General features: G+C 43.7%; 1 protein-coding gene across 2 annotated transcripts in view; it reads left to right on the top strand.

Moving 5' to 3' along the window:
• LOC110969302 (Fc receptor-like protein 5) overlaps nt 1-16,169 on the top strand; it is a 38,696-nt gene that overhangs the window by 13,988 nt on the left and 8,539 nt on the right. Inside the window, exon 1 of one of the 2 annotated variants that reach the window (XM_051944723.1) lies at nt 15,869-15,979. The exons of the other annotated variant lie outside the window; for it this stretch is intronic. The gene's annotated coding sequence lies outside the window, so the exon portion shown is untranslated. Of the gene's footprint in view, nt 1-15,868; nt 15,980-16,169 lie in introns of those variants that run through there. 2 annotated transcript variants of the gene reach the window in all.

The raw sequence follows: 16,169 nt of genomic DNA, 5'->3' as shown, positions 1-16,169 counted from the left end.
ATTATGTTTGTTTTGTTATTAAGCCTCCTTAGCCTCCTCATTAGCCTCCTTGCATTAGAAGGCTAATGTGTCACCGGCCCGGCTCGTTAGCGTGCAAGCTAAGCAGTACCGTCTTTCGTCCATAAACTGTATATCAATTAAAACAGTACAGTTTCATGAAATAAATAAATTACAAGAAGTTGGATGTGTTATTTACTTGACCTGTGAGGCGTCACCTGCCCCGGTAGGTCCACCGGGTCCACCCGGCGTCTACTCTTTATAAATGGCGCATGCGCGTTTGGAGCAATCGGTGTTCGATTACCTTCCCCTGTGACCTATGTGACGTCATTCCAGTATTTTTCTACTCGTACCCATAAACTTGAATTCGTCCTCACAGGGAAGACTTCGTAGTCGTAGAAATTAGAGTTGCACTCACAACTTTTAGGTTCATACTCGTAAAAACAATCCTAACCCTTAATTTATCAAACTCATGCATATGACAGCAGAATTTTGTGTACAAATTTTTTATTAACATACAAATGTTTAACATTACGAATACGAATGGTTAGAATTGTGGATGAATACTTTTGACAGTAATCTTATTCCATACTATAATATGTTCCTCAACAACATTCTCAGAACATTGCAGGCAGAATGTTCCACCTTTGTTTTTTGGTTGCTGCTTTGAGAACATTCCTCCTTCTTTACAACAGAACATCATCAATGCTCCTGGCAACGCTCTCTGAATGTTGACATTAGAACGTTAAGTTACCTTAAGAGGACTGGAAATGAGAACATTCTTGAGAGCTTCTCTGAACATTCGTTGTAGAACTATGAGAAATTGTAGCAGATGTTTTCCGGTGTTAGGATGCTAGACCCTAATGTGTGTGTTCCTCAGCCTCCATGGTGGTGGAACCCAGCCGGAGTCAGTTCTTCGAGTACGAGAAGTTCTCTCTGAGCTGTGAGCAGTTCGGCTCCAGGAACTGGACGGTTAGGAGATACACCACCAACGGGTGAGTTCAACAGAAAACGACTTCTGATGGTTCTGGGGTCCGGTTCCCTTCGATGATCTGTCAGTTTAGTGTTCTTCAGGACTGTAGAACGTGGTCTGCTTTCGGATTCATTCCATGTGGTGACCGATGGATCAACCTGAAGCTCTCAGCTTTGATGTGAACTGATCTGTTGGACTCAAGGTTCCTTCGAGGATTTTGGCAGGTTTTTTAAGTCAATGTGGTCGTGAAAGATGAAGGTGGAAACACTGCTTTGTGCTCATATCTACATCTCTGGCGCTTTTACATCCAGATTCATGACATTTTTATGTGTCAATATCTAGAGTCCCCCTGATGTATCGCCACCTTATTGCAGTGGAGGGGTTTGAGTGTCCCTGTGATCCTGGGAGCGATGTTGTCTGGGGCAATAGCCCCTGGTAGGGTCTCCCAGGGCAAACTGGTCTGAGGGGAGGACCAGGCAAAGAGCGATTCAGAAAACCCTGATGACGGCACACAAAAGGCAAGCCACTACCCCACTTGGACCAGGGAAACCAGGGCCTCTCCCTGGAGCCAGGTCTGTGGAGGGGGGAACTCGTCAGCGAGCACATGGTGGCCGAGCCCTTTGGCCCCGTGGGGCTCGGTCGGGCACATCCTGAAAAGGTAACACAGGGTCACCGCCCAGTGGGCCCACCACCCACCGAGTAGGAAATTGGGGTCGGGCGCTATTCCAACCAGGCAGTAGGCGGGAGCGGGCGTCGAGGCGTACCGCCCCCTGGTGGGGTAGATTAGCTCTGGGGACGTGGAAAGTCACCTCACTGGCGGGGAAGGAACCTGAGCTGATGGAGGTGGAGCGATACCGGCTAGATATAGTTGGGCTCACCTCCACGCACAGCAAGGATTCTGGAACTCACTCTCTGGTCCCCCTTTTTGAAAAGAGGGACCAGAAAGGGATTGGACTCTCTCCTCGGTCTTCTTCGAGTCTCTGGGTGGTTCCTGGAAGGGGTACCACCTGGGGACTCCATAGTTCTCCTGAGTGAATTCAAAGCTCACGTGGGCAACAATGGAGAAACCTGGAGGAGGTGCTTGGGAGGAACGGCCTGATCTGATCCTTAGTGGTGTTTAGTTATTGGACTTCTGTTCTAGTCATAGACTGGACATAAACATAATGTTGGATTAGAAGGTTCTCATAACAGTACCTGGTACCAGAACACCTTAGATCAAAAGTCCATGATGGACTTCATAGTCGTATCATCAGACCTGCAGCTGTATCTTTTAGACACTCGGGTAATGAGAGGAGCAGAGCTGTCAACTGATCTCCACTTGGTGGTAAGTTGGATCTGATGGAAGACTGCTGGACAGACCTGGTAAACCCAAACCTGTAGTGAGGGTGAACTGGGAACGTCTGGTTAAACTCCCACCTCCAGAAGAGTTTCTCCTCCATTGTGGGGAAGGTTGATGACATGGAGTCTGAGTGGTCCATGTTCAAAGCCTCCATTGCAGAATCAGCTGTTAGGAGCTGTGGCCAGAAGGTCAATGGTGCCTTTCTCAGCGGCCACCCAAAAACCCACTGATGAACACCAGAGGTGAGGGAGCTGTAAGGCTGAAAAATGAGACTTTTAAGGCCTGGCAGGCTCGGGGGTCTCCTAAAGCAGCTGACAGTTACTGGTTGACCAAAAGGGCGGCAGCTGCGGAAGTTTTGAAAGCAAAAACTCAGGTGTGGGAGGAGTTCAGGGAGTCTATGGAGAAGGACTTTTAGCTGGAGCAACGTGGATTCCATCCTGGTCGTGGAACAGTGGATCAGATCTTTACTCTTGAGGAGCTGCTGACGGGTTCATGGGAGTTGGACCTGCCAGTCTACATGTGGTTTGTGGATCTGGAGAAGGTCTACGACTCTGTCCCCTGAGGACCTCTGTGGGGGTACTGAGGGAGTATGGGGTATCAGGCTCTCTGATACGAACCATTCGGTCCCTGTAGAATCAAATTGAGAGCTGTGTCCACATACTCAGGACAAAGTCAGACACGTTTCCAGTGGGTGTTGGACTCCTCCAGGGCTGTCCCTTGTCTGTGATCCTGTTTGTGGTCTTCATGGATCTCAAGGTCCAGCCGAGGTGGGGAGAGTGTCTGGTTTGGGGACCTCAGGATCATATCTCTTCTTTTTTCAGATGATGTGGTTCTGTTGGTTCCTCAGACCTTCAGCAGCACTGGAGAGGTTTGCAGCCGAGTGTGAAGTGGTGGGGATGTGGATCAGAACCTCCAAGTCTGAGGTCATGGTTCTTTGATGGAAACCAGTAGATTGTTCCCTCTGGGTTGGGGGGGAATTGCTTCCCCAAGTGAAGGAGTTCAACTATCTCAAGATCTTGTTTACCAGTGATGGAAAATGGAGCTAGAGATGGACAGGAGGATTGATGCAGCGTCAGCAGTAATGAAGGCGTTGAACTGAACCGTCGTGGTGAAGAGGGAGCTGAGCCTCAAGGAGAAGATCTCAGTTTACCGTCCATCTATGTTCCAACCCTCACCTATGGTCATGAGCTCTGGGTAGTGACCCAAAGATTGAGATCATGGATACAAGCGTCTGAAAGGAGCTTCCTCTGTAGGGTGCCCGGGCTCAGCCTTAGAGATAGGGGGAGAAGATCTGAACACGTCCACCTGGGAGGAGACCCCGGGGTAGACCAAGAGCCCTCTGGAGGGATTATGTATCTTGTCTGTATATATGTGTGTGTGTGTGTGTGTATGTATATATATATATATATATATATATATATTTTTTTTTTTTTTTTTTTTTAATTTATTTATTTTTTTTGACACTTGTCCATTGATGTGTTGACAGGTTGGAGTTGTCCCAGTGTGGTGGAGTCTGGGGCAGCCAGATGTCCTCCATCTGTCACATGAACACATTGAAGGCGTCTAACACTGGAGTTTACTGGTGTGAATCTGAAAATGGAGACAGCAGCGATGGCGTCAACATCACCATCACCGGTGAGATTCATCCATCTATGCCACCCTGCAGGACTTCCTGTTTCCTGATGACCAATCAAACTGCAGATTTGGCTTCATGTTCAATGTGACACACGTGACTGTCAGGGCGAGTTAAAGTTGTTGGACAGTCACATTTTATATGGTAAATGGTCTGTATTTATATAGCGCTTATTAGGGCTGCACGATTTTGGAAAAAAACCTAATTGCGATTTTTCTGACCAAAATTGCGATTGCAGTTCGATTTGCGATTTTTTTGATTTTCTACTTTCAAATGCATAAAACTGCAAATTATGATTGAAAAAAGACAAGCTGACACATAAAAACAATACACAAATAATCTACAGCAGCGGTTGGCAACTGGCGGCCCGCGGGCCAAAACTGGCCCATCAGGAATAATATCTGGCCCACCAGATGATTTTGAAAATTTGATTTGGCACGGAGCCAAGCCAGTCTGTCACCGCAACGCGAAACTCGCATGGTCGGCGGCTGCCGGGCATTTCCGCGTTTGCGCTACACGGTTGTACAAGGTTGTACCAGCCAGAATTCACTGAGCAACAGTGTGTGCAAAACATGTGTGTCTCGGCAGTCATTTTACTACATCTGTGATCAGAATTGAGACGTGTGTCCCAAGCAGCAGCGATCAGCTGTAGAAGCTCCGCTGTTCGCGGCACACACACACACACACACACACACACACACACACACACACACACACACACACACACACACACACACAAGACTAAGGGAAAAAAATAATCTCACCAATAGCCAAGTGGAGCCTGTGTCCAAAACATTGCATCATACTGCTGTCGGTGGTGATTCCTCAAGTGTTGGTACAAATTCGACGTGTTTCCTCTGGATCTGGCTATGGCACGACGACATATTTTGCATTTGGCTCGCTTTTGCTCCACATCGTTTTTCTCAAACCCAAAGTAAGTCCAAACAACTGAAATAGTTCTTTTTAGATACCAACTGCTCCGCACCCTGTTCTGTTACTGAAGACGTTCCTTCAGCCATTTTTACGCCGTTAATGTGTCACAATGAAAACTTTTTGCTCCTCACGGCATCGCAAAGTACACATGCGGATTTGTTGTTAGCTACTGGCTAAAGCTAGCTGCGGTAGTGCAGTGCATACGCACTTGCTTCCTGTTGCCATTTCTGATTGGCCAGTGGCCAGGAGGATCACGAGACTCAATGTTTTTGATTGGCGAATAGGTCTGTCACTCAAATGAAAACCTCACCCTCGTGAGGTTAGGTTACCGCAGTAGTTAAAACCTCAATGTCGATGCGATGTCAATTAATCGTGCAGCCCTAGCGCTTATACTATATCTGAAACGATACCCAAAGCACTTTACACTAAACATCACATTCAACCATTCACGCACTGATGGTGGAAGCTGCCATGCAAGACACTAACCACGACCCATCAGGAGCAGTTAGGGGGTTGGTGTCTTGCTCAGGTACACCTTGAGCTCTCCAGGCTAGGGATTGAACCAGTAACCCTCCGGTTACAAGACAGCCACTCTACCCACTCAGCCATGCCGCCCCAAAGGATCCGGTTCCAGTAAGAGAATCTCTGGTTTGTAGCATGACTGAGACTGACTGACAGGATGCAGAACTGGCTTTGCTTCTGCTGTAACGGTGGTCATGTTGTGGTTGTTTGTACAGAGAAACCAGTGATCCTGCAAAGTCCTGCCCTGCCAGTGAAGGAGGGAGGAAACGTCATTCTGGGCTGTAGGACGAAGGGAACCTCCAGTCTAAAGGCTCAGTTCTTTAAAGACGGTGCTTTGATCGGATCTGGACCTGCAGGTCACATGACTATCCACCATGTTTCCAAGGAAGACGAAGGCGTCTACAAATGCAGCATCCAAGGACATGGAGAGTCTCCACTGAGCTGGCTGCTGGTAGAAGGTCAGTTCACTGTTTATGGCATTTTAACCTGCTAATATCCAGGTTTAGGAGACTTTTGTTCATTGATATCCAGGTTTTTGAGATTTTGTTGGTTAATATTCACGTTTTTGAATCTTTTGTCCGTTAATATCCAGGTTTTTGAGACTTTTGCTCGTCAAAATCCAGGTTTTTGAGACTTTTGTTCATTAATATCTAGGATTTTCATACTTATCTGATTAGTGTCCAGGTGTTTGGTACTTCTGTACAGTAGTATGTAGTTTTTTGATTGTGTTTTACATTAGTTTTCAAGTTTTTACGACTTTGTTGGTTAATATCGAGGTTTTGACACTTTTGTCCGTAAATATTCAAGTTTTTGAGACTTTTGTTGATTAATATCCAGACTTTTAAAGTGTTGTTTGCTAACGATCAGGTTTTTGACACTTTTGTCCAGTAATATTCAGGTGTTTGATATTTTTGTCTGTTAATATTCAGGTGTTTGATGTTTTCATATTAACATCAGGTTTTAAACCACTTTGTGCTTTCATATTTAAGTTGTTGACACTGTTGTGGAACTGTCCAGGACGTATTTCTCATAAGCTGCAGCAGAGGCTCTGAAATGGACTCTGTGTTCTTTACTTTTCTGATGTCTTCATCGTCTGAATCAGTGGTTGGAGGACGTGAACACCTTCCAGCCCACTGACTGAAAGTCTGTCTGTCCCCAGATGGGTATGAATCGGCGTCCCTCACGGTTACTCCGGGGTCGTCTCAGATGTTCGAGTACCAGTTTGTGGATTTGCATTGTGGCCCAAACAGCACCTTCCACGGATGGACGGTCTACAGGTCCACGGCATTAGTCAGCACCATCTCCAGCTGTGGACATCCGTGGGGGTCGGTCACGGCATCGGGCTGCATCCTGAAGACCGCCAAGCAGACCGACAGCGGCTACTACTGGTGTGAGTCTCTGACCAAACGGCGAAGCAACTCGCTCAACCTCACCATGCAAGGTAGGATCATTAGGAATCTGTTCATCCAGGTCCTCACTTTCATTTGTGAATATTCAGGTTTTTCAGACCTTTTTTTGATTAATATCCAGGGTTTTTGATACTTTATTGGTTAATATCCAGGTTTTGGGGACTTTTCTTTATTAATATCCAGGTTTTTTACATTTTTGTTCATTTATATCCAGATTTTTGAGACTTTTGTTGGGTGATATCCAGGTAAATCTATCTGTTTTGATAATTTGTGAAGTGATATCCAGGTTCTTGACACTGTGCTGCTTTAATATCCAGATAAAGCGGTGATCCTTGTGAGTCCTGTCCTCCCCGTAGTGAAGGGAGACAACGTGACGCTGAGCTGTCATTCACGGTCTTCCACCAGCCTCCCATCTGATTTCTATAAAGACGACGTCCTCATTGGGACCAACTATTCAGGTCACATGACCATCCTCCATGTTTCCAGGTCAGATGAAGGAATCTACAGGTGTAAGACCAGCAGTCATGGAGAGTCTCCATCCAGCTGGCTGTTTGTCAGAGGTGAGGATTCTTCTAGTGAGACCTGCATCAGCACAGACACACAAGGAACACAATGACATACAACTAACATAAAGACACACATCTCACACAAAGACACACAAATGTAAGCCTTAAAAGTTGTCGGCTCACCTCTCCAGGGCTGTGGGTCAGGCAGGTTACAGTTCTATAATGTTTGCTGTTCCTTTATTTTGCTGTCTTCTGTGCTAGAACTTTACCACAATGGCAGGACAGTTTTCTGTCGGCTTTAATTTCAGCTCCGCACAACAACTCTGACCGGCGCTCTCACTCCTGGTGTCATGATCAGAAAGGTCGTACCAGAAACAAAAAGGAACCAGAACCATCTGGGACACTGAGCATGGCAATAAGGAAAAACAAAAAAATAACTATCAAATAATTCAAATAGTCTGTGAAATAAGATTCAAGACACAACATAAAAAAACACCAAAAATAATAAATAAAGTAAATGTACATAATCATACAGAAATCCAATGCTGCAGAACCAACACAAAGAAACACAACTAACACAGCAACACACAACAACCTTAAAGATGCAAAACAACTAAGAGACACAGAATGACTGAAAATAAACATGAAATGAGCAGAAAGAGTCACCTGACCAGGTTCTCTTCTCTCTCCAGATGAACTTGCAACCACAGCCACGCCCACTTCTTCAGCCCCTCCCACTTTCTCAATCACGATCCAATCTTCAACTCCGCCCCCTTCCTCAACCCCTCCCACTTCTTCAGCCCCGCCCCCTGTCTCCTCCTCCCTCCATCTTGTCTTCAGGCTACTCTTCCACCTGGTGGTGTTCTGTCCATACTTCATCTCTACTGGCCTCATGGTGTCTTTGTATCGACACAGAGTTACAGGTACTGATCAGTCAATCAATCAATCAATCAATCAATCAATCCTCTGATGATTGACAGCTGTCTCTAACTGAACTCTTCATGTGTTGATAAATTATTTTCTTTCTGATCTTCTCTGACTGCAGGAAATGACCTTCCCGTCTCCATGGTGATGGCCCCGCCCACACAGGCTGAGCAGGGATTGGACGATGAACACGATGACGTCATCACTGCTGTGACCACGGAGCATCAGTTCTGATCTGAACTCAGGATCTTCAAATCAGAAAGTGATTCTTTCTGATGATTCTCTATCCACCGCTTTATCCTCACTAGGGTCATGGGGGGTGCTGGAGTGTATCCCAGCTGACTCGGTGAAGACAGGGGACACCCTGGACAGGTCACCAGTCTGTCACAGGGCTACATATACAGACACACAATCACACTTACATTCACACCTACGGTCAATTTAGAGTAACCAATTAACCTCAGCATGTTTTTGGACTGTGGGAGGAAGCCGGAGTACCCGGAGAAAACCCACGCATGCACAGGGAGAACATGCAAACTCCATGCAGAAAGATCCCAGTGCTAACCACTACTCCACTGTGCAGCCCACCCAATCAGAAAGTGCTTTTATTTTTTCACAAATCATGTAATTGTGTTGTTTCCTGTCTTTGTGTTCACTTTGTGTCATTGCTGGTATTTTTATTCCTGTTTTACTTTCTTTATGTCAGTTTTGCATATTTTTATGTTAGTTTTGGAAACAAAAACTGAAAAAAAAGAATCCATTAAATGACTCCAGAAAACAAGGTGACTCAGAAATGACCAGCAGGTGGCAGAACTGAGTCTCTGGTTCAACACAGGCGTAAACTAACAGTGACGTCACCCGTTGGTTTCAACGCCGAGAAAATGAAGCCCGGATTTTGCTACTTCCTGGTCGCCGTTTTGGATTTTTTGGAGCCAGTGACGTAAAAAGCGTCATCAAACAGGCTGGACCGGAGAGCAACTAGGGGCAGGATTGGCTGAGGACTCTCTTATCCCGCCCACGTTTTACCGCAGAGGCTTCTGTTGCTGTCTATCAAGTATAGCCACGCCCCCTGGCTCCGCCAACTTTAACGATTTATTTAAAATTCAGTATTGATTTATTTTAAGATCGGCCACCTGATCTCTCATTTTGACCATGAAAACTAACGGGAAAAAAATCCTGAGCTGTAGAACATCAGTCTATCACATTTTAATTTTTCCAAAAATGAATTGGGGTCTATGGAGCAAAAGCTTTTTGGAGCCAACCCTAGCGGACGGCGTGATATTGCAAGTTTTTGACACTTCCGGGTTGGCTTCAATTCTGGAGCCAGATGCTACGTCCATCTTTATATACAGTCTATGGTTCAACACTGTTTATTCATCACTGACGTTAGAGCTGCAGCTATTTTCATTACTGGAATCATTTTATTAAAGTGTAATTTCAGCTTCTTCAGTGTGAACTTTTTCTGGTTTCTTTCCTGAAACTGAAGCTCTGAGGAAACACTGACTGATCTCAGCTCATTCCTGTAAATAATCATCAGCAGACGTGGAGAAACCAGACAGATGTCACTGATTAGATGAATTTCCTGTTTCAGCACTGCGTCCGTAAATGATGAAGTCTGACTGACCTGCTGGACTGATCACACCACCTTCATCAGCTGAGGAAGAGGAGGGCGGAGTCAGAGCTGCAACACAGAGAGGTCAGAGGTCAGACGTGATCCGGACTGGTTCTGTTAGAAACTGATAAAGTGTTCAGTCTTCCAGTGGACGTTTCCACCACAACTAACCTGAACCAAACTCTGCTGGTGTCAGAAATATAGAAAAACCTGGATGGTAGCAAACAAAGCAATCAAAAGCCAGGACATCGACGCATCATAAGATGGAGATGGAGGAAGGGAACTCCTAGTCTCTCCTTCAGAGGAGTCATAGAGTCTTGATGGCCTCCCTCTCTAGTCTCTAACTAACTTTTCTAACTAACTCTAACTTTTGTTTTACACACAGTGAGTCAGTCCTATTCCAGTTATGTAAACATTTATATGGCCTGGATACAATTTTTGATGGTAATTTTCTGCATGTCCCTCTCACCATTTCAACCAGTTCACTGCTTTCTTGTGATAAATGAACTCTGATATCAGAATTTAAAAAGTGTCTTAATTGGAAGTACCTAAACAGCTCTGAGTTATCCAAGATGAATTCAGTTTTTACTTTCTCAAAAGATGTAAACAGCGACCCTTCAGTTAGAGATGCCCTTCCCTTGTCCACCCATCTCAGAAAGGTATTATCAGGCTGACCACTTATGAATGTAGAGCAATGTGAGGGCCAAGCCAACAAGTTACAGTCTCCTTCCAACTTGAATCTATTCACTATATCCCACCACATCTTCAGGGTTGTTTCAAATATAGGGTTGACTTCTTCAGGCCGTGAATAGCTTCGTCTCCAAGTCTCTTGAGGTTGGCTTGTATCATAGTTAAGTTCAGTATGCTTCCATTTGGAATAGTATTCTGCTGTGCACCAGTTAACCACATAGCTCAACTGAGCAGCTAAGAAATATTCCTTTAAATTTGGGAGAGCGAGGCCTCCTTTCTTCTTCTCCAGCTGAAGCGTTTTAAACCTTACTCTTGGTTTTGCTCCTCTCCTTATAAACCTGCTCACTTGTTTCTCCCATTTAGCAGACTGTGTGTCTGGTATATGAACTGGTAAAGAGCTGAATAAATACATCAAACAACATTCATTTTATCACCTCTGTTCTTGAGCTGAGATCTAAGACTAAGCTTGTCCATTTAGCCAAGTCTTTTTGGATTACTGTATTTATTTGACCGTAATTAGCTTCATATAATGTGTTAAACTCTGTAGTCAGATTAACCCCTAAATATTTTATTGGTGCAGAATCCCATGTGAGTTTATGTTTTTGTCTGTTTCAGCTGGTCTATAGTTCATTCAGAGTATTTGAGTTTTTGTGGTATTTAACTTACATCAGATAATTTTCCAAAGTCTTTTAAAAGTTTAGTTTTTACATTCTAAAGCTGCAGTCAGTTGTTTTCTTGTAGTGGTTAGAATCTAAAAATCATGACTGTGATGAACGATTCTTTACTTTTTAGCGCTGGTCTTTGTGATTGTCTCTGGTTCAGAATCCTCCTGTTTGCGGTCTGATCATCAGCTGGTTGGACTTCTTCTTCTCTGCCTCCTCTTCCCTCAGTGCTGGATGAGGAACGTCCATCTTCTACACATCAGACAGGAACAGACTGACAGAACCACAGAGGAAACTAGAGTTCTACTTTCCACCACTATGAAGTAGCTGAGCCTGCTTGATTGTTTTCTGGCACCGCTGGGTCATGTGACGGTTCAACATCCAATCACAAGAAGAGGACTGGCTGCTGCTCCTCAGATGGAGGACCTCTGACAGCCAATCAGGTCGCCTGTTTGCTGAAGCCGCATCAGTGCAGACATACAGGACAGGGACTGGAACTGAAGAATCGATATCATGACACTGGTTCATTCAGTATCAGTACCCACACTGGGATCGATGTTGTCGATATCTGGATCAATCGACCCACCTCTAATAGTGAGACCACGAGAAGTGAACCGCGATGTAGTGTACACATGTATATACATGGACAAAATAGCTGGTACCCCTCGGTTAATGAAAGAAAAACCCACAAAGGTCACAGAAATAATTTGAATCTGACAAAAGTAATAATAAATAAAAATTCTATGAAAATTAAACAATGAAAATCAGACGTTGCCTTTGAACCGTGGTTTAACAGAATTATTTTAAAAATAAACTCATGAAACAGGCCTGGACAAAAATGATGGAACCCCAAGAAAAGACTGAAGGTAATGTGACCACAGGGACATGTTCAGTCAAAGTGTGTCCTCTAATCAGCATCACAGTGTCTACAAACCTGTAATCTGTTTCTGGGCTTACAGTAGTCACTGTGCTGTTTGCTGACATGGTGTGTACCACACTAGACATGGACCAGAGGAAGACAAGGACAGAGCTCTCTCTGGAGATTAGAAAGAAAATTATAGAGCAGCATGTTAAAGGTAAAGGCTGTAAGAGCATCTCCAAGCAGCTTGATGTTCCTGTGACGACAGCTGCACTTATTATTCAGAAATTTAAATTATTAAATTATTATTCAGATCCATGGGACTGTAGCCAACCTCCCTGGAGGTGGCTGCAGGAGGAAAACTGATGACAGATGGAAGAGACGGATAATAGGAATGGTAAGAAAAGAGCCAAGAACAACCTCCAAAGAAATTAAAGGTGAACTCCAAGGTCAAGCTACATCAGTGTCAGATCCACCATCCATCACTGTTTGAGCCAAAGTGGACTTCATGGGAGACCACCAAGGAGGACACCACTGCTGAAGACAAATCATAAAAAGCCAGACTGGAATTCTTCAAACTGCATGTTGACACAAAGCTTCTGGGAGAATGTCCTTTGGACAGACGAGACAGAACTGGAACTTTTCGACACATCAGCTCTATGTTCACAGACACAAAATGAAGCACATGAAGAAAAGAACAGTGTCCCTGCTGTGGAACATGGAGGATCTGTTATGTTCTGGAGCTATGAAGAAAAGAACAGTGTCCCTGCTGTGGAACATGGAGGATCTGTTCTGTTCTGGAGCTGCTTTGCTGCATCTGGAACAGGGAGTCTGAATCTGTGCAGGAACAGTGAAATCTGATGACTATCAAGGTATTCTAGAGAGAAATGTGCTGCCCAGTGTCAGAAAGCTTGGTCTCAGTCACAGGTCATGGGTCTGTAACAGGATAATGAGCCAAAACATACAGCTAAAAACAGACAAGAACGGCTCAGAGGAAACATTGGACTGTTGTGAAGTGTCCTTCTATGAGCCCTGATCTAAATCCTACTGAACATCTGTGGAAGGAGCTGAAACATCTGGAGAAGGAACCCTTCAAAGCTGAGACACCTGGAGCATCTGCTGATGAGGAGTGGACCAAAACACCTGCTGAGAGGAGCAGAGGTCTCACTGACAGTTACAGGAATGGTTTGATTGTAGTGATCGCCTCAAAAGGTTGAGCAACAAAATACTAAGTTAAGGGGACCATCATTTCAGTCTAGGCCTGTTTCATGAGTTTATTTTTTAAATAATTCTGTTGAGCCACGGTTCAAATCCAAGTCTCAGGAGAAGAGGTGGACGACGAAGCCTCGGCTCCCTGTCGCAACAGCAATGTTCAAGAAAAAGACAGCATGACCCTGGAGAGCAAACTATGAGGCTTCTGACTGGACAAACGGACTCTGACTACATTTATAGCACTCCCTCTGCATGAACTTGCAGACTGTTGAAGCCACCGATGCAACACTGTGACCTCAGACAGAGATCTCCAGCAGACATCGGCCTTTGATGCACTAGCAGCGAGTCTTCCTGTTTCTGTGGAACTGATCTCAACCTTTTTTTGTTCTTCACACCACAGCAGACCTTTTCAAGCAACCGCATCGTTGGACAGAAGCCAGAGTGAAGACCTGAGCAGACGGTGCTGTCGGTTAGGCCGGCGGTTTGTGCAGCAGAGACAGCAACGGTGCTTTGAACAGCAGCAGAGTTCTACACTTCAGCGGTTTTATTGAGAACAGAACCTGTTGTTTCTGCTGAGGCAGCCATCTTAGGGTGGTAAATCAATCATGGTCTTTGCCCCAGTGGTTGGAGGCGTCACACAGCCTCTGAAGTAAAAAACAAACTTTACACCTAGTGATGGAAACTTCCCGTCACTGAGGCCGTTTCCTGGAGACCACAGCAGGGCTACCACACCTGAAATCTATGGGTCATTGATACTGTTGTGGAATATTTTCTACTTTTTTAATCATTTTTGTGCATTAATACCCAAGTTGTTGACATTTCTTTACATTGATATCCATGTTTTTGATGCTTTTCTACATTAATATCCATGTTTATGATTGTTTTCTACATTGATATCCAGGTTTATGACACTTTTATGTGTAAATATCCAGGTTTTATATCCATTTCTACATTAATATTCCAATTTTTTATGGTTTTCTACAATAAAATCCAGGTTTTTGATGCTTTTCTGCATTAATATCCAGGTTTTATATACTTTTCTACATCAATATCCAGGTTTTATATACTTTTCTACATTAATATCCAGGTTTTTGATGATTTTCTGTGTTAATATCTAAGTCTTTTAGACTTTTTTACATTAATATCCCTGTGTGATGCTTTTCTACATTAATATCCAGGTTTTTGAGACTCTTCTACATTAATATCCAAGTCTTTAAGACTTTTCTACATTAATATCCATGTTTTTGATGCTTTTCTACATTAATATCCAGGTTTTTAATGTTTTCTACATTAATATCCATGTTTTTGATGCTTTACTACATTAATATCCAGGTTTATAATGTTTTCTACATTAATATCCAGGTTTTTGATGCTTTTCTACATTAATATCCGGGTTTGTTCAGACTTTATGCATTAACGTATATATTTTCCACACTTTGGTCGTCACCATCCAGCTTTCATGCCTTGATTTCCTGGTTAATGAAACTTTGGTGTCGTAGTCTTTGGGTCTGTTCCATGTGTGGTTACCACTACTTCTTGTTTTATTTTGAAGCCTCTGACCATGGGTGTGTCTCTGGACTTCCTTCTTGTTGTGACTGATTGGTCGTCTGATTAGTTCCATTTGGTTCTGGTTGGTCCTGCCTCGTTCTTCCTCCTGTTCCTCTGCTTCTTTTGGTTCCCCTTGGATTTCTGGGTGTTTTGGGTTTTCCCTGGATCACCAGTCGTCTTCTGTCTCCCACTCTGCCTGACTTTGTTGTAAGTTTCTGTTAAAGTTAGTTTTATTACCTGCGAGTTTGCTGTATTTGTCTTGAGATGTGCTTCCCTGACACTAATTAACACATTAAGATCCACTTTTTAGATACTTTTGTTCATTAATATCCAGGTTTTTGATAGTTTTGTTGTTAATACTCAAGTTTTTGATATTTTTATTCATTAAAATCTGGGTTTTTTTATGCTTTTGTTTATAAATATTCAGGTTTTTGAGACTTTGTTAATATCCACGTTGTTGACGCTTTTGTTCGTAAATATTCAGGTTTTTGAGACTTTTGTTTGTTAATATCCAGATTCTTGACGCTTTTGTTCGTACATATCCAGGTTTTTGAGACTTTGATCACTAACATTCAGGTTTTTTAGACTTTTGTTCATTCATGTCCAGATTTTTTGACATTTTTTTTGATTAATATCAAAGTTTTTTAGACTTTTGCTCATAAATATCCAGGTTTTTGGGACTTTTTCATTAATATTCAGGTTCTTGAGATTTTGTTTGTTAATATCAAAGCTTTTGACGTTTATGTTGGTTAATATCCAAGTTTTTGACACTTTTGTTGATTAATATGTCAATTTTAAACACTTGTGTTTGTCCATTTCCAGGTAAATCACAGAATCCATCCAAGATCTTCTCCTGAAGTCGGATTCTTTGTCTGAAACAGTTTCCTGAAGCTTCTCCATCTGTTCTTTCAACATGAGGTGGTAAAAGGTTGACCTTCCAAACAGGAAGTGAGCTCCGTCTGGTTGTTCCCACTTCTCTTGTGCAGGTGTTTGTCCAGAGATGTGTTTCTAGAGATGAATGTAGAGCGTTGGGCCAGATGCAGTCTTGTTTGTGCTCAGCTCGCTGTGCTAACGCCTCCTTCCTCCTCGTGGTTTTAACAGGATGTTTTCAGCCAGCAGTCGGTCAGTGAAGCTCCTGAAGATGGTTCAGCTCCTGCTCTGTAAGTTCATCTCAACCTTAACCTCCTCTTTTATCTTCTTCTCAGGATTAGCTGACAGGACTCTGACTCTTCTGTCTCTTCAGATCCTGGGTTTTGACACCTTTCTGCTGTCATTCACCACTTTGTTCTAATTTACAGGTTTTTTTTGACATAGTTGTGTGGTGGCATCGTTGTGCTTTTACTTCCTGAG

Source organism: Acanthochromis polyacanthus, chromosome 24 (assembly GCF_021347895.1).
Source record: "Acanthochromis polyacanthus isolate Apoly-LR-REF ecotype Palm Island chromosome 24, KAUST_Apoly_ChrSc, whole genome shotgun sequence".
Classification (NCBI taxonomy): Eukaryota; Metazoa; Chordata; class Actinopteri; family Pomacentridae; genus Acanthochromis; species Acanthochromis polyacanthus.
Note: the sequence above shows the minus strand (reverse complement) of the source record. Positions and strands in the feature narration are given on the sequence as shown.